This window comes from Leucoraja erinacea, chromosome 15 (assembly GCF_028641065.1).
Source record: "Leucoraja erinacea ecotype New England chromosome 15, Leri_hhj_1, whole genome shotgun sequence".
NCBI classification, from domain to species: domain Eukaryota; kingdom Metazoa; phylum Chordata; class Chondrichthyes; order Rajiformes; family Rajidae; genus Leucoraja; species Leucoraja erinaceus.
The window spans coordinates 13,342,300-13,369,170 of NC_073391.1; the positions used below are offsets into that span (position 1 = coordinate 13,342,300).

Here is a 26,871-nt window from a genome sequence, read left to right on the forward strand (position 1 = left end):
AAATAGACACAAAATGCTGGAGTAACTCAGTGGGACAGGCAGCATCTCTGGAGAGAAGGAATGGGTGACGTTTCGGGTCGAGACCCTTCTTCAGACTGAGAAATTACAGCATTCCTTCTCTCTAGAGATGCTGCCTAACTGCGAGACTGGTGTTGCAGTAGTAGGCAGGTGGGGATTTGGTGAAGAGGTTCTTCAAGCTTTGCAATTCAAGTGCATGTCTTCTACTGTGATCCAAGCTCTCTCTGATTGCCTCAGCATGTCGCCATGTATCAGGTTCAGGGATTGTCACCAATATGTTTACAGACATGCCCTTGAGAACTATATTCCATTTCAAGTTAGATAATGGAAATCCTTTGCTTGGGTAAATTGTGATGGACTCTGTGAAGCTGTCATGATGGGTTCAACAAAGCTCCAAAAGCCCTTTCAAGGAATGCTCCTGACAAATTTTAGTTAACATATTTTAAAATGACAGGAACTTTCAAACTAGTAGTGCATACAAATGTTTTTTTTTTAAATCAACCGTGCAAAGTAAGAAAGTTAGAAAATATAGAAAATATCGCAGGTCAGGCAACAAAGGCGGATGGCCAATGGCTCTTTATTAGTTAGGAAATATTAGCTCTCTTTCTCTCTCTAGATATTTCCTGATCTGCTGAGCATTTCCAGCATTTTCTGATGTCTTCTAGATATCCAGTATCTGCAGCTTTAAAAATATATATATTCCTGTTATTTCCTCACTTTTTTTTCCATGTAGCCATTATTAAGGTTGTCAATGGGGAGAAGGCAGGAGAATAGGGTTGAGAGGGAAAGGTAGATCAGCCATGATTGAGTGGTGGAGTAGACTCGATGGGCCAAATGGCCCACTTCTGCTCCTATAACATGAACATGTAATTTAATGAAAAATATGCAGGATTTGTGTATTCCGGAACACCAACCACGATTAGTTAACAGGCAGAGAAAGCGAGCTGTAGAAAGGCTTTAGCCTTTATTGTAAGGGAGTCAGAGTACAAATGTGGAAATTATAGCAATCATGACTATCTCAAGATCTGTGCCAGTTGAATAAAGAATTGCCTTGGAGGCAATGCAACAAAGGTTCATCAAATAGATTCATGGGATAAGATGGCTGAGGTTCAAAATGAGGAATATGATCTTATTGAAATGTATAAAGCTGGATTGGAAAGGTTTACAGTGATATGGGTCAAACTCAGGCAGATGGGACTAATGTAGATGGGACAACTTGCGTTGGCAATCAGAGGTGTCAGAGATGAATAATAAATGTTGACCTTGTCAGCAATGTGCACATGGGTAAGTTGGGCCAAAGGACCCGTTTCCATGCTGTATGACTCATTGAAGGCTTGCCAAGGTGGACGTTGAGAGGTTGCTTTCATCAAAGACCCACACTACATTGGCCACACTCTTATTTCACTCCTACCATCAGGAAGAAGGTATAAGAGTCTGAAAACCATAACCACCATGTTCACGGATAGCTTCTTCAAAACAATTATCGGGCTCTTGAACACAACACAACACTAATCAGTCTGAAGAAGGGTTTCGGCCCGAAACGTTGCCTATTTCCTTCGCTCCATAGATGCTGCTGCACCCACTGAGTTTCTCCAGCTTTTTTGTGTACCTTCGATTTTCCAGCATCTGCAGTTCCTTCTTGAACACTAATCTATGAACTATGGACTGTCTGTGGGTTTTCGAAGCACTTTGTGCTTTTTGCACTTGAACTGGGGCTATTACTTTATTGATTTTTTTTGTTTCTTATATATTATCTATGTGCATTTTTCACACCTGCAATGCTGCTGCAAAACCTATGACTCTGGACGTGGAGTGTGGAAGCCGAAGAAATAATCTACCATGTGGATTTAGCTATTCGAAACAGAGATGAGAAGAAATGTATTCACAGAGATGGATTTCCCTATCTAGTCATCGAGTCATTGGTATGCTAGCCTTTATAAATCAGAGCATTGAGTATAAAGCTGGGATGTAATGTTAAAATTGTACAAGGCATTGGTGAGACCAAATCTGGAGTATGCTGTACAATTTTGGTCGCCCAATTATAGGAAGGATGTCAACAGAACAGAGAGAGTACAGAGGAGATTTACTAGAATGTTGCCTGGGTTTCAACAACTAAGTTACAGAGATAGGTTGAATAAGTTAGGTCTTTATTCTCTGGAGCGCAGAAGGTTAAGGGGGGACTTGATAGAGGTCTTTAAAATGATGAGAGGGATAGACAGAGTTGATGCGGACAAGCTTTTCCCTTTGAGAATAGGGAAGATTCAAACAAGAGGACATGACTTCAGAATTAAGGGACAGAAGTTTAGGGGTAACATGAGGGGGAACTTCTTTACTCAGAGAGTGGTAGCGGTGTGGAATGAGCTTCCAGTGGAAGTGGTGTCGGCAGGTTCATTGGTATCATTTAAAAAATAAATTGGATAGGCATATGGATGAGAAGGGAATGGAGGGTTATGGTATGTGTGCAGGCAGGTGGGACTAAGGGAAAAAAGTTGTTCGGCACGGACTTGTAGGGCCGAGATGGCCTGTTTCCGTGCTGTAATTGTTATATGGTTATATAGTTTTATGAGTATATTACAGATTAAGATTCATGGATATGTAAGTACTTGGGGATTTCAGGGATGTGGGCAGAGTGGGAAAGTGCAAACAACATGCATCAGCTGCGATCTTGTTGTATGCCCTAATATACTTCAGTTTCACCTGTTCCTTAACACAAACCACGTTTAAAATATAGTGCTGTGTAACCACCATTATCCCTCAGAACCATTCAGCTGACAATTCAGTGCGTGAAACAGCCACGACGGCAATACGGTCTGCAGTGAATTATATTATCTCATGAACAAGATAATGCAACAACTAAAAGAATCACTAAATTAAGGAGCGGGAGGTATGGAAAGTAGATTTAGATGCATCGGTTACAATATACACAATGAAACTGGTCTCTATGGACATCAGCACACCCAGCGACAGTAAATATGAGCACCATTCCTTCATCATCACTGAGTCTAAACACTGGAACTCTCTCCCCCTGAAAAGACATTACAAATACACTTTTTCTTCATCAGTTCAAGATTACAGCTCAACACGAGTTTTCCCAAAGCAGTCAAAGATGAATAGTAAGTGTTGGCCTTGCCAGCAGCGTGCACATTCCATAAATAATAAATTGAGCATGGATATATTCACGCTGCACAGGCACTGTCTGAACAAATTGGCCAGGTTTTTTTAAAGAGTAAATGCACAGTATGGTTGCAGCGTTGTTTTACATTCAGCTTCTGAAATTTGGTTTCCTGTACAGGAAACCATGGAGTTGAATTTTAGATGTGGTGTATCATAATGCATTTCGTTGTCTCTGTACTGTACACTGACAATGACAATTAAAATTGAATCTGAATCTGAATCTGATAATGCACTGTTGACACCTCAATGTAATTTAGTGATGGTGGCACAAGGAATTTCTAGGCAGCTATGCTTCCATTACTGATAGAGGCTGGAAGTTGAATGATGCCGTGACTAGGCTTGCCAACCTTATTGACAGAAGAGCATTTGTGTCATAATTCTACTGTGGGAGCAGAGGCCTTTGCCCTCCAACAAGGAATCTTTTTCAAGAAGATAATAAAACAAGTTGAAAGTTCATTGTGTAAGAAGGAACTGCAGATGCTGGTTTAAACCAAAGATAGACACAAAAAGCTGGATTAATGCAGCGGAACAGACAGCATCTCTAGACAGAAGGAATTGGTGACGTTTCGGGTCGAGTGCCAGTCTGAAGAAGGGTCTTGACCCGAAACGTCACCCATTCTTCTCTCCAGAGATGCTGTCTGTCCCACTGAGTTACTGCAGCTTTTTGTGTCTAACTTTGAAAGTTCATTGCTCTGCTCACGGTTTCATGCTTTTTACATTTAGACAAAATTAATTGTTTACACCAGTGGAGAAGATACTTCCTGGCTGTATCACAATAGCATTTGGCTTTTCTTCCAGTGGTCAGGTTAGGCAATTGCTTAATTTTGTGTTTAAAGTTGTTGACAATAGAGAGAAAATGTTTGCGCCTGTTCCCTGGTATCAACACTGGGTAAAGAGCAAAGAGTGGATACGCTGTGGCTCTTCCAATTGGACAGGAAGCACAACAAATGATAACAACAAAAACTTCCATTAATATTGCGCTTTCAATTTATTAAAATGTCCAAAGCCACTTCACAGGAGCATTGTGAAATCTCAATGTGTGGCTCAAGCCAGGTATTGAGTTATTAGATGTTGGGCCAAAAGCTTTGAGGAGCATCTTAAAGAGGGAAAGAAAAATAAAACAATTGAAATATACATGGAGGGAATTCGAGAGCTTAGGATCTTGTCTGCCTACCAATGGTGGATTTGGGGATGAATTCTGAGCAGCAGTTGGCCCAAGCTCTTTCTAGGCTGGAGGAGAACATAGTAACATGCAAGAGTCAGATGCTGTGTGGATTTAAAACCAAGGATGAGAATTAAAATATCAAGGTATTGAGCCACTGTAGGCTGACAAGCACAGGGGTGATGAATGGACAGACTTGATGCAAACACGAATGCACGAGGCAGTGCTTTGATAACCTTGTATTTTTAACTAGAAAGACGGATGATGATCAGAAGTGGATTCCAATCATCGGGTCTCAAAGTGAGGTACAAGTTCAAGTGTGGACAGTGTAAGTTCAGGCCACACCTCCCCGATGTCTACATCTGACGACAAATCAGCTATGGTTTGAATTTAAGCTAGATTAGATCATGAGATCATAAAATCATGTGATAAGAGAATTGGGCCATTCTGCCCATCAAGTCTACTCCTTCATTCAATCATGGCTGATCTATCTCTCCCTCCTAACCCCATTCTCCTGCCTTCTCCCCTTAACCTCTGACACTGTCCTAATCAAGAATCTATCTATCTGCCATAAATATATCCACTGACTTTGCCTCCACAGCCTTCAGTGGCAAGTAATTCCACAGATTCACAACCCTCTGACTAAAGAAATGTGTCCTCATCTCCTTTCAAAAATAACATCCTTTAATTCTGAGGCTATGACCTCTAGTCCTAGACTCTCCCACTAGTGGAAACATCCTCTCCACTTCCACTCTATCCAAGCCTTTCACTCTGCTTAGAGATTAGTTTAGGATAGATACCTGTTATAAGTTTCTCCATAGGAATCTAATGGTCATCCGTAAAAGAAGTATCTAAAAATTCAGAATACAGTTAGACAATAGTGGGGAAAATTTAACAATGGTTTCTGGATAATAATGCCTATTATTAGTGAACAACATTTATCTCAAGATTACAAGTGACCATGGAAAGGAATGCAGAATAATTATCCATAATTATCCTATCTTCTTATGTCAATTTCAGCTCTGAATCTGTTAATCACTAAACTAATTGCTTTGCAGCAAGGAAAATTACACCATACACATCTCTAAACACAACACAACACAAACAATAAGATAGTTTGAAGGAAAAATACAACTTTGTGCGAACACACAATGGATGATTTTACACCCCAGTCCTAACATTCCGACTGCAGAAAATCACAGAGTGTGAAATGCTCTGAAAATTCACTATTTCTTGTTTTCCCAATTGCTCAAGTCGATGTTTTTATCTCAGGTACACAAAAATGCTGGAGAAACTCAGCGGGTGCAGCAGCATCTATGGAGCGAAGGAAATAGGCGACGTTTCGGGCCAAAACCCTTCTTCAGACTGATGGGGGGGGGGGGGGGGAGAAGGAAAGAAAAAGGGAGGAGGAGGAGCCCGAGGGCGGGGGGATGGGAGGAGACAGCTCGAGGGTTAAGGAAGGGGAGGAGACAGCAAGGGCTAGTAAAATTGGAAGAATTCAACGTTCATGTCATCCGGACGCACGCAACCCAGGCGGAATATGAGGTGCTGTTCCTCCAATTTCCGGTGTTGCTCACTCTGGCAATGGAGGAGACCCAGGACAGAGAGGTCGGATTGGGAATGGGAGGGGGAGTTGAAGTGCTGAGCCACCGGGAGTTCAGGTAGGTTATTGCGGACTGAGCGGAGGTGTTCGGCGAAACGATCACCCAACCTCCGCATAGTCTCCCCGATGTAAATCAGCTGACATCTAGAGCAGCGGATGCAGTAGATGAGGTTGGAGGAGATACAGGTGAACCTTTGTCGCACCTGGAACGACTGCTTGGGTCCTTGAATAGAGTCGAGGGGGGAGGTGAAGGAACAGGTGTTGCATTTCTTGCGGTTGCAACGGAAAGTGCCCGGGAAGGGGGTGGTACGGGAGGGAAGGGAAGAATTGACAAGGGAGTTGCAGAGGGACGGTCTTTGCGGAAGGCAGACATAGGGGGAGATGGGAAGATGTGGCGAGTGGTGGGGTCACGTTGGAGGTGGCGGAAATGGCGGAGGATTATGTGTTGTATTTGCCGGCTGGTGGGGTGAAAGGTGAGGACCAGGGGGACTCTGCCCTTGTTGCGAGTGCGGGGATGGGGAGTGAGAGCAGTGTTGCGGGGTATGGATGAGACCCTGGTGCGAGCCTCATCTATGGTGGCGGAGGGGAATCCCCGTTCCCTGAAGAACGAGGACATTTCCGATTCCCTGGTGTTTATTGAACTTTGGCATCTTATCAGAAACGTACTTTAAGGATATGGAAGGTATAAAAGATTTGTACGGGAAATGTTAAAAATTAATGATAGGCTCAGGGGCATGATCAGTTATTTATCCACTCTGCAGATTAACAACTAAATAACACGTCCTATTGCTGCACCTGTGATAGCTGGAGCAGAACCCGTTCAAACATCTGCAAGGATTTTAAATCAATGTCTGAATTTAAAGAGCTTTGACATTTAAATTTACATGAGTCTAGGCATCAGGATGAATGAACATATTATCTTCACTTGAAATCCCAATTTACCCTGTTATTTGATAACTCACAGATAGAGTTTTCTCATCTTCATACGAACAAGAGATAATTTATGTTCTCTTTCATATTCCCATTTAACCATCAAAAGAGAAATTGTGAAACCCCTTCCGTTTGGTAACATTCACCAGGTAGAAATGAAATATATTAAAACTACTGTTCTGTTGGATTAATACAGTCTCACATCTGTGAGCATTATTCAAAATAATACCACCAAATGCTTATGATATTTCCAATGCATTGCTAGCCATCCCAAAACAGAGGATAATAAAGGCATTAATTAAAAGCACTTACAAGTAGCTGTGGATTGCAGAACATGAGATTCAAACAAAGGCTTCTGTTAAATTCATAGTTAAGGAATCTTCTTTACAGATCCTTCTTTCCCAGTACAGAGGCACGTTTTGCACTCTCAGCAATCCTTTGTGAGAAGCGACGGAAGTTCGGCAGAAACAGGTATCCCTGTTTGCATCCTCATTATGAAGAATGTAGCATCAGCAGCACATTTCACTGTCAGGCCAAGATCACTACCAGAGCTTTGTTTATTACCCAAAAGCAGCAAATTAATCTGAAATTAGTGGCATCATCTGCTTGTTTGAGAATTCCACCTGAAAGGAAATAAAACAGTGTGAATTAGATTATAATAAACACCAAGAGAAATAAATACAATCAGTTTGATCAAAGCTAAGCACAGCGGTTATTTTGTATTCAGGGCAGAGAATTTATCCACGTCATTAAAACTGCCTACGGGAATATGGGCAAGCTGCAGACAGTGGCTGGTGGAATGGATCGACTTATTTTCTGACAGGTCTGGTGAAAATGGGCAATCAAATTTGAGGGCCCATTAACACGCACCACAGGGCGGGAGGCCCAGACTGTGCTTGTATTCCAACCATGTATCCCAACTAATTCACTCCAGAAGTAGCATCCGACATCTCTCCACACTTTCAAACTCTGATAAGTCAAAGATTAATCCAGGGTCAAATTTAAAAGACTCTGGCAAATAACGCTCACAGCACTCTCAATAGAATCGGCAGCCTATGTGTTTGGCCACAATAGTCATGGCTCCAGGCAGCCCGTGGTACTGAAGCCCAAACATCTTGTCTTTTGACTCGTAAAAAGTAAGCTACATTGGTGAATCGATGCAACATTTTGCCTATCAAGAGAAAAAAAGCAATAAGCCTCTAAACTGCTGAAAACAAACATGGCAAAGGCAGAAATATAGCCTGTTTGGGACCAAGATAGTCTTAACTGTTTCCATGGTGATTTTCACAGTACAGTGGCTGTTATTTTGGTCCTCTCTACAGTGGTAATGAGATTTCTGAGAAGTGGTGATTTAAAACTATCATTCACTTCATCAACCAATGCTCTTTGTTCATTTGCAAAAGCAGTCCCCACCCCCCCCCCCCCCCCCCCCCCCCCCCCCCCCCCCCCCCCCCACTTACCTCAAGCTCATCAACATATTATACAAAGTCAGATTGCAGGCCTCAATTATTGAGTCACATACTATTACGGACTACAACTAAATTTCACATTGCACGATTTTCCCGGACAAATTAATGCAGCAGGGTAAAGTATGAGAGAAATATAAAAGCAGGAAATGTTGCAAACATGTTTAACTGAAAAGGTTTAAGAAGGAACTGCAGATGCTGGAAAATCGAAGGTAGACAAAAATGCTGGAGAAACTCAGCGGGTGAGGCAGCATCTATGGAGCGAAGGAAATAGGCGACGTTTCGGGTCTTTGTCTGAAGAAGGGTCGCGACCCGAAACGTCGCCCATTTCCTTCTATTTCCTTCACTCCATAGATGCTGCCTCACCCGCTGAGATTCTCCAGCATTTTTGTCCGACTGAAAAGGTTAATCAACATCAGTTCCCCTTCTTCACACTTGCACACTCACAGTTCGTTGCATGAGATTTTGATTCAAATAAAGAACTTCGAAGTATTGCAGGAAATTTTATAAAATCCACAATTCTTGATACTGGAGTGAAGTTTAAATTTTGCGGGGTTTCGAAATGGATTGCAGCCAAATTGTTGTTTTTATTAAATGCAGTCTATCGGAGCTTCCTTTTGATTAAAGCCAATAGCGGCCCAAAGGCTTCAAAAATAAGTCAAAGAAAATTCATCATAAGCTGGCTTTCCAACTAAAGTTAAAACCTTTTGAGCAGTTTAAAATTACCAATAACTCCTTGCTCTTCAGCGTTCCCTACAACATATGGGAAGGCCTTTTTTGTTGTTTGTCTCTCCTTTTCTCTTGGAGGCAGTGACACGTACATAGGAAGAATGTATCCAAGCCAAATTCTCCAGTTGTAGGCAAGGATAGCACTTGTCATAGAGGGTACGTATCATTCAACTAAGCAATTGGGTCACAAGCAGGAGCTGAAGCAATTCAACCAGATGTTTACATAGAAACATAGAAAATAGGTGCAGGAGTAGGCCATTCGGCCCTTCGAGCCTGCACCACCATTCGATATGATCATGGCTGATCATCCAACTCAGTATCCCATCTCTGCCTTCTCTCCATACCCCCTGATCCCTTTAGCCACAAGGGCCACATCTAACTCCCTCTTAAATATAGCCAATGAACTGGCCTCAACTACCTTCTGTGGCAGAGAATTCCAGAGATTCACCACTCTCTGTGTAAAAAATGATTTTCCCATCTCGGTCCTAAAAGACTTCCCTCTTATCCTTAAACTATGATCCCTAGTTCTGGACTTCCCCAAACATCGGGAATAATCTTCCTGCATCTAGCCTGTCCAACCCCTTAAAATTTTTGTAAGTTTCTATAAGATCCCCCCTCAATCGTCTGAATTCCAATGTGTACAAGCTGAGTCTATCCAGTCTTTCTTCATATGAAAGTCCTGCCATCCCAGGAATCAGTCTGGTGAACCTTCTCTGTACTCCCTCTATGGCAAGAATGTCTTTCCTCAGATTAGGAGACCAAAACTGTACGCAATACTCCAGGTGTGGTCTCACCAAGACCCTGTACAAGTGCAGTAGAACCTCCCTGCTCTTGTACTCAAATCCTTTTGCTATGAATGCTAACATACCATTTGCTTTCTTCACTGCCTGCTGCACCTACATTCCTACTTTCAATGACTGGTGTACCATGACACCCAGGTCTCATTGCATCTCCCCTTTTCCAAATCGGTTTAAATGTAAAGATCAAGATTAAAGCAAGAAAAGTTGACATATGGAATATAAAATGCAGGCATAGGGTGCACTGCCTTTGAGCCTGCACTATCGTTCAGTAAAATGAAGAATGATCTATGTCTTCAACTCCATTTTGCTTTTGCTCAATCACCATAACCACGGATCCAAAAATCTCTCCCTCTATTGGGTTAAGGATAATGCTTTAACTGGGGCAGCTTTCCAGATTAGAGAATTACAAAGATTTGCAACCATGTGAGAAACTCCCACTCGCATTACTCTTAGAATGGCATGATGGTGCAGTGGTAGAGTTGATGCCTTAAACTATGGTCCTGACTAGGGGTGATGCCTGGATAGAGTTTTACGCTCTCCCCGTAACCGGCGTGAATTTTCCCCGGGATCGCCGGTTTCCTCCCACATTCCAACGATGCACAGGTTGGTAAATCAATTGCCTTGGATAAATTGTAAATTGTCACTGGTGTGTGTGTTTAGGATAGTGTTAGTGTGCGGGGATCGCTGGTCGGCACGGTCTCAGTTGACCGAAGGGCCTGTTTCCAATGTTAGACTCCTCTTTATCAATGATAGCTCCACCTTTAACACCTTCATGCAATCCAAACTCATCTCCAAACTCCTGTATCTAGGAATCAGTGCACCCCTGCACCCCTCTGCCAATGGATCCTTGACCTTCTGACCCACAGACCACAATCAGCGAGCATAGGTGACATTACTCCCTCCACAATAATGGTGCCCTGTAAGGATGGGTTATCAGTCACCTACTATATTCCCTACACACTCACAATTGTGTGGCCAAATCTAACTCCATCTACAAAATTGGACATGACAAATGGGCTGAATCACAAACAATGATGAGACGAGACATACGCAGGAGATAGAAAATGTAGGAACGTGGTGTTGGGACAATCACCTGAAGGTCTGAAGAAGAGTCTCGACCCGAAACGTCACCCTCCAGAGATGCTGCCTGTCCTGCTGAGTTGCTCCAGCTTTTTGTGTCTACCTCTCCCTCAATATCAGCAATGTTATCGGCTTCAGCGAGCATGGTCGAGTGCATGCCAAATCAGCATCAATGGTGCTGAAGTGGAAATGGCTGAGAGCTTCAAGCTCCTTGGCGTAAATATTATCAATGATCCAGCGCAAGCAGGATGACACGGAACACCTCTTGCAATAACATGGACGTATTTTTTGCACAGTCTTCCTTCTTTTGAAGTGTACAATTTATGTAGAATGTATTTATGTTTTTGTTTATCTGGGTCTTGTTTATCCTGTGATGCTGCTGCAAGCAAGATTTTTATTGCAACTGCACCTCACTGTGCTTCTACATATGAAAATAAACTCAACTTGGCTTGACATGATTAAAACTTGTATTGATTAGAAAAATACTCCGAGGCATTCAGAAGAATGAAAGTTAATCCCTTTGCACTATATATGATTCAGAAAAGGATGAACAGGATAGCTGGTGTGGGGATGTTGTTTCCGTAGGGTTGGGGGGGATAGGGAGGGGAAGGGGGGAGGGGGGGGAAGGGGGAAATGGAACTGGGGGCCTACTCTCAGAATAAGGCATTGGCTGGTCAGCAATGTAAGACTGAGATGAAAGAGAATTTCTCTCATTAAATGTGAATCTTTGGGATTCCCTGGTCTAGAAGGCCGTGGATACCAAGTCTTTAAGCCAGTGAAAGATTGATTTTTGGATTGTAGAGGTTGTGACAGATGTAAAAAAAAAAAGGAGATTAAATTGTTCTTGTTCTCACTGAATGGAATCCAGGCTGAAAGGGGAGTGTGCCCTCCAATTGATTCATATATATTTATGATGAACCTCAAGGGAAAATATTAAAGCTTCTACAAGGCAGATGATCATTGGCATGCACTACTGTAGCACAATAGCAAAGACAATAAGCACTCCACCTCCAAAAGGCTGCAAAGACACGCTGTATTTCGGCACAGAATGTGTCTCTGCACACCGAGCTGGTGGAGTGCGGTGCTTGGGTGAAATGTGGCACAAGGCACAGCTTGGCAGCAAATCGGGGGGGGGGGGTATCTGCTGCCCTGCTCCTTCAGCTGCTCAACAGGCAGGGCCTGTGCCACCACGATGGTCAGTTGTTGCAGAGAGCAAAGTCCTTTCTGGGGAGTGGTGCAGCCCCCCTTGAACACATAGCAGCGTTGCATCCTGTTGACATTGATAATTAAATATGGTCACATGTCGTAGTTATAACCGAGGTCTCTGACAGACCCAGACAAGGAACGAGGAGGCAAAGATAGAAGTGGTGAAGCACAAATGAGAAAGAACAGCAAACCCCAGTTATAATTGACCATAGGGGGCGGGTGTCCGTTTTTGCTGATTGGCCGCTATAACTGAGTAAGGGTTTGGCCCCCATTGACATCAATGCAAAGTTGCCGGTCCAAATCCTGGAGTCACTGAGAGTCCAGTGGACCTTCCTCATCACAGGGTGCACAGCGGCACCTCCAGGTCCAACGCTGCCAGGGGAACGACAATAACCACTGCCCCTGCTGCTGAATACCACATTCGGAAATTGAGAGCAAAATAGGAGGTCTGGGGCGTTGTGGTGGAAATGTGGTGGGGCGAGGAAACTCTGTTCCGCTCGAACTGAGATTCTCACGAAAAGACATCTATCTTAAATGTTAACTCTATTTCTCCTAACTCACCTGCTGAGTTTGCAAAGTTCTGAACAGCTAAAAATGTATTTTGGTTACTGCAAGCTAAAATTACTAAAGGCCTTTTGTTACATTGTTTAATAGAGTTAAGGGGCTGTCCCACTGCAGTGACCTAAACCGTGAGTTCAGACGAGTTTGCCCTCGACTCATACTCGCTACATGGTCGACACGAGGTCCTAGGAGGTCTTTGTAACTTTCGTTCATGCTCGAGAGTAGTCATAGAAACATAGAAATTAGGTGCAGGATTAGGCCATTCGGCCCTTCGAGCCTGCACCGCCATTCAATATGATCATGGCTGATCATCCAACTCAGTATCCCGTACCTGCCTTCTCTCCATACCCTCGGATCCTCTTAGCCACAAGGGCCACATCTAACTCCCTCTTAAATATAGCCAATGAACTGGCCTCGACTACCCTCTGTGGCAGAGAGTTCCAGAGATTCACCACTCTCTGTGTGAAAAAAGTTCTTCTCATCTCAGTTTTAAAGGATTTCCCCCTTATCCTTAAGCTGTGACCCCTTGTCCTGGACTTCCCCAACATCGGGAGCAATCTTCCTGCATCTAGCCTGGCCAACCCCTTAAGAATTTTGTAAGTTTCTATAAGATCCCCTCTCAGTCTCCTAAATTCTAGAGAGTATAAACCAAGTCTATCCAGTCTTTCTTCATAAGACAGTCCTGACATCCCAGGAATCAGTCTGGTGAACCTTCTCTGCACTTCCTCTATGGCAAGAATGTCCTTCCTCAGATTTGGAGACCAAAACTGTATGCAATACTCCAGGTGTGGTCTCACCAAGACCCTGTACAACTGCAGTAGAACCTCCCTGCTCCTATACTCAAATCTTTTTGCAATGGAAGCTAACAAACCATTCGCTTTCTTTACTGCCTGCTGCACCTGCATGCCTACTTTCAATGACTGGTGTACCATGACACCCAGGTCTCGCTGCATCTCCCCTTTTCCTAGTCGGCCACCATTTAGATAATAGTCTGCTTTCCTGTTTTTGCCACCAAAATGCATAACCACACACTTATCCACATTATACTGCATCTGCCAAACATTTGCCCACTCACCCAGCCTATCCAAGTCACCTTGCAGTCTCTTAGCATCCTCCTCACAGCTAACACTGCCCCCCAGCTTAGTGTCATCCGCAAACTTGGAGATATTGCCTTCAATTCCCTCATCCAGATCATTAATATATATTGTAAATAGCTGGGGTCCTAGCACTGAGCCTTGCGGTACCCCACTAGTCACTGCCTGCCATTGTGAAAAGGACCCGTTTACTCCCACTCTTTGCTTCCTGTTTGCCAGCCAGTTCTCTATCCACATCAATACTGAACCCCCAATGCTGTGTGCTTTAAGTTTGCATACTAATCTCTTATGTGGGACCTTGTCGAAAGTCTTCTGGAAGTCCAGATACACCACATCCACTGGTTCTCCCCTATCCACACTACTAGTTACATCCTCGAAAAATTCTATAAGATTCGTCAGACAAGATTTACCTTTCATAAATCCATGCTGACTTGTCCATGATTTCACCACTTTCCAAATGTGCTGCTATCCCATCTTTAATAACTGACTCTAGCAGTTTCCCCACTACCGATGTTAGACTAACTGGTCTGTAATTCCCCGTTTTCTCTCTTCCTCCCTTCTTAAAAAGTGGGGTTACGTTTGCTACCCGCCAATCCTCAGGAACTACTCCAGAATCTAAAGAGTTTTGAAAGATTAATGCATCCACTATTTCTGGAGCTACTTCCTTAAGTACTCTGGGATGCAGCCTATCTGGCCCTGGGGGGTTATCGGCCTTTAATCCATTCAATTTACCCAACACCACTTCCCGGCTAACCTGGATTTCACTCAATTCCTCCAACTCCTTTGACCCGCGGTCCCCTGCTATTTCCGGCAAATTGTTTATGTCTTCCTTAGTGAAGACGGAACCAAAGTAGTTATTCAATTGGTCCACCATATCCTTGTTCCTCATGTTCAACTCACCCTTGCAGTCTGACTGTTTCTGACTGCAAGGGACCTACATTTGTTTTAACTAATCTCTTTCTTTTCACATATCTATAAAAACTTTTGCAGTCAGTTTTTATTTTCCCTGCCAGTTTTTCTTTCATAATCTATTTTTCCTTTCCTAATTAAGCCCTTTGTCCTCCTCTGCTGGTCTCTGAATTTCTCCCAGTCCTATGGTATGCTGCTTTTTCTGGCTAATTTCTAATCCTTCGCTTTGATACTATCCCTGATTTCCCTTGTTATCCACGGATCTACTACCTTCCCTGATTTATTCTTTTGCCAAACTGGGATGAACAATTTTTGTAGTTCATCCATGCAGTCTTTAAATGTCTTCCATTGCATATCCACCGTCAACCCTTTTAGAATTAATTGCCAGTCAATCTTGGCCAATTCACGTCCCATACCCTCAAAGTTACCTTTCTTTAAGTTCAGAACCATTGTTTCTGAATTAACAATGTCACTCTCCATCCTAATGAAGAACTCAACCATATTATGGTCACTCTTGCCCAAGGGGGCACGCACAACAAGATTGCTAACTAACCCTTCCTCATTACTCAATACCCAGTCTAAAATAGCCTGCTCTCTCGTTGGTTCCTCTACATGTTGATTTAGATAACTATCCCGCATACATTCCAAGAAATCCTCTTCCTCAGCACCCCTGCCAATTTGATTCACCCAATCTATATGTAGATTGAAGTCACCTATTATAACTGTTTTGCCTTTGTCGCACGCATTTCTAATTTCCGGTTTGATACCATCTCCAACTTTACTACTACTGTTAGGTGGCCTGTACACAACACCCACCAGCGTTTTCTGCCCCTCAGTGTTTTGCAGCTCTACCCATACCGATTCCACATCCTCCAAACTAATGTCCTTCCTTTCCATTGCATTAATCTCCTCTCTAATCAGTAACGCTACCCCACCTCCTTTTCCTTTCTCTCTATCCCTCCTGAATATTGAATATCCCTGGATGTTCAGCTCCCAGCCTTGGTCACCCTGGAGCCATGTCTCCGTGATCCCAACTATATCATAGTCCCCGCATACTCAAGGCCTCAGCTAGGTCATGGCATATTTTTCAACGTTGAAAAATGCCGGCGAGTAAAAAAAGGTCACCATGGAAGAAAATCGATACTTTTTTTACTCGTAAGTTTAGTCGAAGTAGGTCGTAGTAGGTCGGCATGTTATTCGTAGGTAATAGAGGGTAGTCAAAGGTTATCAAAGGTAGTCAAAGATAGTCATAGATAGTTTTCAACATAGTCGAAGGGAGGTCGAAGGAGGTCGTCTTCACTCTCTACTATTCGGTGTCCAATTTTCCCAAAGGTAGTCGAAGCTAGTCTTCAACATAGTCGAAGGAGGTCTTCAACATGACATTTTTTTCAAACTCTCCTAAAAACTCTTCTAAATTCGCTAATTAGGTCGCCACAGAGGGACAGCCCCTTTATGTGCCAATCCACGCAATTGCTTGTCAATTTCAATATCTTGTCAATTTCAATCGTCAGCAGCCTATGTGTTGAAAGAAATAGCTCGCAATAACGAAAATCCGTTATAAAGAGATCCAAAAAACAAGGATTTACTTTATTGTAAACGCTCTGAAGTCATCCAGCACTTTTGGATTGAATAGTGTTAGGTTGACATTAACTTTTTAGGTTGATAAGCACTGATGAAAAGTCCTCTGCTTGAAACATTGGTTCTGGTCCTTTTTCAACAGTTCCTGCCCAATTTGTTTTTATTTCAGATTTTCAGCATCTGCAGTTTAAACATTAATGATAAAACACCATTGATCAAGCATGTGAAAAAAGCAAAATACCAGATCAAAGGGAGGCTACAGATTTTTGGCTGTTGAGTAGAGCAACTATTCGTGGATAAAAACTGTTTTTATGTCTGGCTGTGGCAGCTTTGACAATCCATGAGTCGCCTTCCAGAGGGAAGTGATTCAAAGAGTTTGTGGCCAGGGTGAGAGGGTCAGAGATGATCTTGCCCGCTCGTTTCCTGGCCCTTGCAGTGTACAGTTCATCAATGGAGGGAAGGTTGCAGCCAATAATCTTCTCAGCTGATTGGACGATCCGCTGCAGCCTCCAGGTGCCGTGCTTGGTGGCTGAGCCAAACCAGACCATGATGGAGAAGGTGTGTACAGACTCTACAATGGCTGTGTAGAATTGGACCATCATTGCCTGTGGCAGATTGTGCTTCCTCAGCTGCTGCAGGAAGTACATCCTCTGTTGTGCCTTTTTGACTGGAGTCGATGGTAGCCCCCCACTTAAGGTCCTTGGAGATGATGGTTATACTGTAAATGACTGGGTAAGGTTAGGTAAGCTAGCATAAAACAAACATAAATGACAGATCGTTATAATGAAAATTTATGGTGCTATTCTTACAACTCTGCTAGAAACATAGAAAACTAGGAGCAGGAGTAGGCCATTCAATAGGATCATGGCTGATCATCTAAAATCAGTACCCCATTCCTGTTTTTCCCTCCATATCCCTTAATTCCTTTAGCCCGAAGAGCTAAATCTAACTCTCTCTTGAAAACATCCAGTGGATTGGCCTCCGCTGCCTTCTCAGACACAGAATTCCACAGATTTGCAACTCTCTGGGTGAAGAAGTTTTTCCTCACCTCAGTCCTAAATAGTCTACCCCTTATTCGTAAACTGTGACCACTAGTTCTGGACTCCCCCAACATCGAGACCATTTTTCCTGCATCTAGCCTGTCCAATCCTTTAAGAATTTTGCATGTTTTCATAAGATCCCCTCTCGTCCTAAATTTCCAGTGAAAACAAGCCCAGCTGACACATTCTTTCATCATATGTCAGTCCCGCCATCCATGGAATTAACCTGGCAAACCTATGCTACACTCACTCAATAGCAATAATGCCCTTCCTCAAAATAGGAGACCAAAATTACACACAATACTCCAGGTGTGGTCTCACAAGGGCCATGTACAATTGCAATAGCACCTCCTTGCTCCTACAGTCAAATCCTCCCACAATGAAGGCCAACATGACATTAGCTTTCTTCACTGCCTGCTGTACCTGAATGCTTACTTTTAGTGACTGATATACAAGCACACCCAGGTCTCGTTCCACCTCCCCCTTTCCAAATCTGACACCATTCACATAATTATCTGCCTTCCTGTTCTTGCCACCAAAGTGGATAACCTCACATTTATCCACATTATACTGCATCTGCCATGCAGCTGCCCACTCACCCAACTCACCCAATCACCCTGCAGCCTCATAGCATCCTCATCGAAGCTCATATTGCCACCCAGGTTTTGTCATCCGCAAACTTGGAGATGTCACATCTAATTCCTTCATCTAAATTATTAATAAATATTGTAAATAATGGGTCCCAGCACCAAGCCCTGTGGCACCCCACTAGTCACTACCTGCCATTCTGAAAAGTACCCGTTAATTCCTACTCTTTGCTTCCTGTCTAGAAACCAGTTCTTTATCCATGTCAATACCATAACCCCAATACCATGTGCTTTAATTTTGCACACTAATATCTTGTGTGGAACCTTGTCAAAGGCTTTTTGAAAATCAAGATACACCACATCCACTGGCTCTCCCTTATCCATTCTATTTGTTACGTCCTCAAAATATTCCAGAAGATTAGTCAAGCAAAATATCCCCTTCATAAATCCATGCTGACTTTGACCGATCCTGTCACTGCTTTCCAAATGCGCTGCTTAACAATCGACTCAAGCATCTTCCCCACTACCGATGTAAGGCTAACTGGTCTGTAATTCCCCATTTTCTCTCTCCCTCCTTTCTTAAAAAGTGGGGTTACATTGGCTACCCTCCACAGGAACTGATCCAGAGTCGAGAGAACATTGGAATATGATCACCAATGCATCCACAATTTCTAGGGTCACCTACTCTGGATGCAGACCATCAGGCCCTGGAGATTTAGCTGCCTTCAGTCCCAACAGTTTACCTAACACCATTTCCTGACTAATGTGGATTCCCTTCAGTTCCTCCCTCCAGATCCTCGGTTCCCTAGTATTTCTGGGAGTTTGTTTGTATCTTCCTTAGTGAAGACAGAACCAAAGTACTTGTTTAACTGTTCTGCCATTACCTTCTTTCCCACTATGAATTCACCTGTCTCTGATTGTAAGGGACCTCCATTTGTCTTCACTAATCCTTTTCCTTTTTACATATCTGAAGAAGCTTTTAGAGTCAGTTTTTATATTTCCCGCAAGCTTTCTTTCATGCTCCTTTCCCCCTCTTAATTACTCCCTTTGTCCTCCTCTGTTGAGTTCTAAATTTCTCCCAGTCCTCCGGTTTGCTGCTTCCTCTGGCCAATTTATATGCCTTTTCCCTGGATTTAACATGATCCTTGATTTCCCTCATTAGCCACAGTTGAGCCAGACAGGGATGCCATTGCATCTCTACCGTCAACCCTTTAGGTATAATTTGCCAGGTTACCCTAGCCTCTGAATTAACCGTCACTCCATCCTAATGCAGAATTCCACCATATTATGGTCACTGTTGCCCAAGGGGCTTTGCACAACAAGATCGCTAACTAATCCTTCCTCATTACACAATACCCAGTATAGAATGGCCTGTCCTCTAGTCGGTTCTTCTACATATTGGTTTAAAAAATCACCCCAAATACATTCCAGGAAATGCTCCTCCTCAGGGCTGCTACCAATTTGTTTGCCCCATGCTTTATGTAGATTAAAATCACCCATCATAACTGCTGTACCATTGCTACACGCATCTCTAATTTACTGCTTGATGCTATCCCCAACCTCCCTACTGCTGCATGGTGGTCTGTATACAACTCCAACAAGCATTTTCTGCCCTTGGCTATTTCGTAGTTCTACCCATAACAATTCTACAACATCCAAGCTAATGTCTCTCCTTGCTATTGCATTAATCTCCTCTTTAACCAGCAATGCCACCCCACCTCCTCTTCCTTTCTGTCTATCCTTCCTGAATATCAAATACTCCATACATATTTAGCTCCCAGCCTTATCTCCATAATTATACTGCATCATATTCCTTAACTACTAACTGCACACTCAAGTCACCCACCTTATTACGAATGCTCCTTACATGAAGGCACACAGCTTTCAAGTTTGTTTTTCTTATCTCCCTTCTATATTTTGCTTCTGTCCTCCTTTTATGGCACTCTTCTTCATTGCATTGGTTCCCATCCCCCTGCCCTGTTAGTTTAACCGTGACCTTTCCTACACTTTCTTTCCCGTTAACGGCACGCATACGCTTCCACGATGTTGACTCCACTCTCCACTGTTTAGTTTAAACCCACCTGTGTAACACTAGCAAACCTGCATGCCAGAATGTCAGTCCACTTCCAATTAAGGTGCAACCCGCCCCTTTTGTACAGGTCAACCCTGCCCCAGAAGAGAATCCAATGATCTAGAAATATAAATCCCTGCACCAACTCCTCAGCCACACATTCAGATCCCCTATCTCCATGTTCCTATCCTCATAAGCATGAGGTACTGGAAGCAACACAGAGATAACCACCCTATAGGTCCTGCTTTTCAGCCTCCTACCTAATTCTTTAGACTCACGTTGTACAACCTTTTCTTACCCACGTTATCTGCGCCTCTACCTCAGAAGATTGCAGTCTTATGAAAATACGATGACAATTAAGTAAAGCTCATGGCCAAAATATTAAGTTGGTTTAATGCCAATAATTATAGCCAGAAACTGTGAGAATCTGGGAAGCCCTTACACGCAATCATAAAACTAACATGACAGTTGTAACCACATCAACATTTGTCTGGTCATGCAGGAAATTACATTACCATGAAAGAAGAACTGCATAACTAGCGTTTTTTGGACCCAGTTTCCTATTGCATGAAGGACTCACATTTTCCAAAGGCTTGGGTGTACATGAATGTTGCAACCCAAATCATCTGGTACATTCCCCCATTATGCTCAAGTAAAGAACATTTGAAACATACCTGTACCATGGTTGAAAAAATTACATTGTGGACAGAATAGGAAGACAGTCGCCTTTTCATTTTTTATCTTTTCTGCAGGAATCACGACTGAGCATTGTTATTATCTTACAAAAATGAGAGATGACTCACAACACCACAGAACTGCAATAGTGATCTTTAGCACCTCTCCTCGAATGTGGATGAAGTAAACACCAGATGAGACTATGTTCAAAATGCAAGCTTAGTTCCAAGATAAAATAAAATGTAAGGAACAATGTACATAATCACGGTACATGGTTTTTACCTGCTACAACTCATATTCATGTAATGCTGTAAAGTACACCATTCAATCCTCTCCATCTTCATTATCTCATATAGTTTGAACAGATTTTTCCCACATATGCTAACATATTTCATAAATTTGCAATAGAATGCATGCATATGTTGCCATTCACAGAACAAGACAGATCCTTCAACTTACTTACAAATGTTACATTATATAAGCATGACAGCAATTTTACTGTTCCTTAATTTGAGGGTTTTTTTTAAATACAGGTTCCACTTCCCCCATGTACAAAGATAAAGAGGACCTAAAACTAAGGTTTTTTTCCTGGTCATCAGACCTTGCGTTAACAGCACCAAGCTTCTGCGCATTCTACCATACAGAGTCCTGGGTCTCGTCTCAGCATGTGTCCCTGGGAAGAGCCATAGGACACAGAGCCCTGTGTTATGGGGCTGTTCGGGATGAATCTCAATGAAGACCACTGTACCCCTTGTCACATCTTGGCAGATGTACAGAATAGAAGGGTCTGGTCTCTCCTACCTTCAATGGAACTGTCTGGAGGGCAGTATGCAGTGGTGCCGAGGGTCAAACTGCACATTGGGCAAGGAGAGACCATGTCGCCATCAGCCAAGCAAGACCTTAATGCTCTGATAGTGAAGCACTTTACCTAATGAGTTGACAGTCCGCAAGGAAGCCACCCGACTGGATCTACCATCTCCTATTCCCGCTGGAAACAAGTACATTCTGTGAAGACCACTAAAGAGCTTGTGATTATTGGTGCCTCTCTGCACTGATTTTCCAATGAGCAACATATAGTTCTTTGGAGGCACAATGTAGAAACAGGCCCTTCAGCCCACCAAGGCAGTGCAGACCAACCATCGCCTATACACTAGCTCTATCCTACGCACCAGGGACAATTTACAGAGGTCAATATACCCGCAAACCTGCATGCCATTGGAATGTGGGAGGAAACCGGAACACCCAGAGCAAACTCACGTAGACACAGGGAGAACATACAAAACCCATACAGACAGCACCCACAGTAAGGATCGAACCTACGTGTCTGGCAATGTAATGGGCCTGTCCCACTTACCCGACTTTTCCGGTGACTGCCGGCACCCGTCATAGGTCGTTGCAGATCGCCGAAAACGTTCAACATGATGAAATTCCAGCGGCGACCAGAAAGACGCTACGACTCTTTGGGTGACTGTGGAGACCACTCATGACCGTACAGGCGACACCACGGTGACATGTTGCGGGGTTAAGCCTGTATGGTCGTGAGTAGTCACCCAAAGAGTCATATCTTGTTCTGGTCGCCGCTGGATTTTCAACATATTGAAAATTATCGGTGACCTGCAATGATCTATGACGGGTGCCAGCAGTCATCGGAAAAGTCGCGCAAGTGGGACAGGCCCATAAGGCAGTAACTTTACCGCTGCGCCACTGTGCCGCCTTTAAACATCCTCCAACTGGATAGAACACTCTGCAACAGCATGGCCAAACAATACAATGCCAGGGTCAGATAGACACTCAACTGGTCTTTGCACTTGGGGTTTGCGTATTCAGAACCTCTTCACCTTGCCATACAGCCCAGAGGGAAAAAAATCCACATAGGCCACTGTTGCACATTTCTTTCTTGCAACAGTTCATCTCACTGCCTGACTAACTGTGAGTTCCTGTTTCCATGGGGCAGTGGGCTGAGGCACTGCATGAGTTGTCAGTTTGAATAACTGATAAACAAATGTATCATCTGTTCTGTGGGCTTGGCTGGATGGGAAACCCCTCAAAGCTCTGCAGCGAGTTTTCTCTCATTCCCGATTTTGGCAAAGGGCCTTCAACTTGAAACATCGACTCTGTTTTTACTTCCACAGATGCTGTATGATCTGCTAAGTTCCCCCAGCATTTTCTGCTTTTGTTTCAGATATATTGATTTTCATTCATAGGATGCTTCCTGCTATTGGGAGTGAATAAAGCAAACATCAAGGCTTGAAGCATGTGTATTTTCTAACTGTTGCTGTAAGTGGAATTTACCAACACCCATGCAGTATCCAAGATCCACCCACAGAGATGAATGTACCTTGGATTTCATCCACTTGCATTGATTCACGTTGCTGAGCAAGAGACAGTTCTGCCCACGTATACATACGGGCTTGCTCAGAACTCTTCTTTCAGTATTACCATTCAGAACACTATCTCAATGTGGGACTACAGTGTCTGAAAATTTAAAGTAATTGGAGGTGGCTTAAACAATGCACGGTTGACACTTTCTAAACCTGCTGATCAAATCAAGTCGTTGAATTTATTGTCGTAGGCACAAGTATGGGGAGATGTAGATGCAATGAAAATCTTACTTGCATCAGCATTGTACCTAGACTGAGACATCACACAAAAATGACCAATTATACCAGAGTGAAAAGAAAAAGTCTATATCAACCAAGATATGAGTGTGGATCAATTAGAACACAAGTCCACAGTAATGTAAGAAGTGGTCTATGTAATGTCTTACAGCAGTCCATAATGTTCCATTGCTAAGGTAGAATTAGAGTTGAGCAGGTCAGACCAATTTTTGTAATGCTAAATTTTTGTAAGGTGTCCTTGAGACTCTTGAAAGGCGCCCATAAATAAAATTTATTATTATTATTATTATTAGACCAAGAACTTGATAATAGTTGTAGGAAAGTAGCCGTTCTTGAAGATGCTAATATGAGACATGGTAACAGCGAGAAGAAGGCATTGCCCAGATGGTGGGATCCTTCAGGATAGATGTTGTCATCTTGAGGCAGCACATCAGGTTGATGCTTTCGATGGAGTGGAGGGCTGTGCCGTGATGGACCAAGCTGAGTCCGGGTCTCTCTGCAGTCTCTTGTGCTCCTGTGCATTGGAATTGCTGTGCCAAGCCATGGTGCCCAAAGTCAGGATACTTTTTACAATGCATCTGTCGAAGTTTGTTAGAGTTTTTGGTGACTTGCTGAATCTCTTTCTACTTCTAAGAAAGCAGAGGTGCTACTGCACCATCCTCATGATTGCCCCTCTGTGCTAGGTCCAGGACAGGTCATCTGAGATGATAATGCCCAGGACTTTGAAGCCACTAGAATGTAGACACAAAATGCTGGAGTAACTCAGCGGGACAGGCAGCATTTCTGGAGAGAAGGAATGGGTGACGTTTCAGGTCGAGACCCTTCTTCAGACTACTTTGAAGCCACTAACTCTCCACTGCCAAAACACCAATGAAAAATGTACTTGTGATTTCCAGACCTTCTCTTTTTTAAATCAACAATTAATTCCTTGGCTTTCTTGACACAGTGAAAGGTTGTTGTTGCAGCACCACTAGACTAGGTGTTCTATCTCCCTCTCTTCTGTGGGTTGACTCATCACCAACTGTGATTTGGCTAACAATTATCATTTTGTCTGTGAATTTGTCGATGGCATTGGAGCTGTGCTTAGCCAGGGTGTAAAGATTGGAGAACACACAAAAAGCTGGAGTAACTCAGCAGGACAGGCAGCATTTCTGGAGAGAAGGAAAGGGTGACGCTTTGGGTCGAGACCCTTCTTCAGAGTGCAGGGGGCTGAGCACACAGTCCTGAGATGCACGTTTTGATGCTACCTCCCACTGAGATATCTTAAGTAGAATTATCAGAGTTCCTTAAGAATCCAAAGCAATTCAAACTAAAAGTGAAAAATTTAATTATATAGTTAAACAGTCATCAGGACAGACGAAGTACTTTTATTTGATCTTCACTTCACTGGAATGTTAAGTACCCAAGACATTGAAACAAGAGGGAATTGTTGGATTGCCCATGCCTGACATTCATTGAGTCAGCACCTAACCTCCAGCTTCAGTGCCACATGCTTTGAATTCCTCAATATACCTATAAAAAACTAAACAAAAATTAAACTCTTTTGAACATCTGCTGGTCGTACAGGAAGGGCCAAGAAAAAAATGCCTGACTATATAGTTTTCAATGAAATATGAAATAGGATTGCTCATATTGAAACTAATGCAGTTTTAAAGTAGCCATTCCCATTTTCTCACTTCCAGCATGTGTTTAATTCCTCAATAAATCATTATATTTCCTGATTAACCAGAGCAATTCTGCACAATGTGTAGAAGAAAACATTTGTGCAAAGATATAAATTATGAATGGTTAGAAAACACAGGCTTATTTCTTACCTCTGCTGGGCCATTACTTTCAGATCCAGTCCTCTTAGAACTTATTGAGATTCAGTCTTAACTCGCGTTGAATAGAAAGCAACATTTTTTTACTGCTCCTCCCAGTTCAAATTGAAAATGAAAATATTGTCTAATCTTCCCTAATCTGGAAAATGATTTGTTTATCACTGTTAACCACGGAACTGGTTGGGCAGTACTACACGCACTATTGCAATTTAAACAGTTTTTAATTTACAAAATGACTTCATTTGGGACCTCTGTGCCACTGTGACCAGTAATTTATCTGTGTCAGTTCCTTCTATCCATCTTCAAAGACTTCCTGGGATCAGTCCCCTGTCCTGCACAGCAAATTGCTGAGAGCTAATTATCTGCATTTTACAATAATTTAGAGTTGAAAGGTAAATGGATTCAAGACGAAAACTGCAACTGTACTTTTCTACCAGATATGACTGCATCATACAGGCATTGAGAATCATAGAGTTTTATAGCACGGAGGCAGGTCCTTCAGCCCAACCTGCCCTTGCCAACCAACATGCCCCATCTACACTAATCCTGCCTGCATTTGGCCCGTCTTTAAATATCCTTTCCATTCGCCTGTCCAGATGTTTCTTAAATATTGTGATAGTACCCATCTCAACTATCTCCTCAGGCACCTCATTCCATATACCTACCACCCTACGTCTAAAATAGTATTTCTTGCAAGTGATATCCAAGTGAGTGTTGTAAGATATTTGAGCTAGCTGCTCATGATCATAAATTTCAGGGCATCATGTATGTGCATCATACATTTGGGTTCACAATGAAAATCCAACAATGCGTACCAGCTTGCAGAGCATGAATCCATGGGAAACAATAAAGCCTTTCTCAACCAGAGACTTTGTTCACCTTCTCAGATTGTTTATCAAAGGACCCGTGACACTCAATTCTCCGAGTGTCATGACCATCATTTATTCTGAGCCTTCACCAAAAGAGGAAATTATTCCAAAATTGCTTTTTGAAACTTGCTGTGTGCAAATCATTGCTTATAACAGTTTACAGTAGAGACTGAACTTCAGAAGGATTTCATTGTTTGATGTTATTTGGGATAATAGGAGAGGTGCTCTGTCATATTTCATTATTTGTTTCTTCTCTGTGCTTACCCTTACCTTTTTCTCCATTATTTCTCTCATTTTATCCCATTTGAATTTCTGGATGTATACCTCATATCATTGACGTGTATATTGTTCTATTCACGGACTTCTCTGGCTTTGTTTCATTACTTTCCTTTGATCCTCACATTACTATCAAAGGGATATAGGCTTAGTCTAGAGACATTTCCGAGTGCATGTTTGATACTATCATAACTTGGCAGGTTGCACTGATCTACAACTTGTTTCCAAAAAGGTAGCACTTAATTTGCAGTATTTACCGTTACAAGTGAGCTGGAGAATGGAAAATGGGCCTAGGTTTGAGAATTTGACATTACAATTGTGCAATACATTTTAATTTAATGTATGCAGTAGTACAACAATGAGGGCATTGCAACAGATCGTTCCCGGCTGGGACATCATTGGCTACGTGTACCTCAGCCATGATTGATTTGCGGAGTGGACTTGATGGGCTAAATGACCTAATTCTGCTCCTATAACTTATGAAATGCAATTTTCTTTTCAGCATAGTCCAGACCATAATCTTCTGTTGCAAGCCTGGTTAATTAGCAAGGCCCAACACAACATGAAACAACGTGACACTCACAACGTAACTTCCTTTAGACTTT

General features: G+C 42.8%; 2 protein-coding genes across 4 annotated transcripts in view; both read right to left on the reverse strand.

Annotated features, from left to right (window-relative positions):
• The window catches only part of mki67 (marker of proliferation Ki-67), a 274,252-nt gene extending 253,016 nt beyond the window's left edge, over positions 1-21,236 (reverse strand). Inside the window, 1 exon segment of the mRNA XM_055646690.1 lies at positions 21,227-21,236. The gene's annotated coding sequence lies outside the window, so the exon portion shown is untranslated.
• ptprea (protein tyrosine phosphatase receptor type Ea) overlaps positions 1-26,871 on the reverse strand; it is a 259,188-nt gene that overhangs the window by 159,132 nt on the left and 73,185 nt on the right. For all 3 annotated transcript variants that reach the window (XM_055646692.1, XM_055646691.1, XM_055646694.1), the window contains one exon: positions 7,200-7,510. The gene's annotated coding sequence lies outside the window, so the exon portion shown is untranslated. The remainder of the gene's footprint in view (positions 1-7,199; positions 7,511-26,871) is intronic.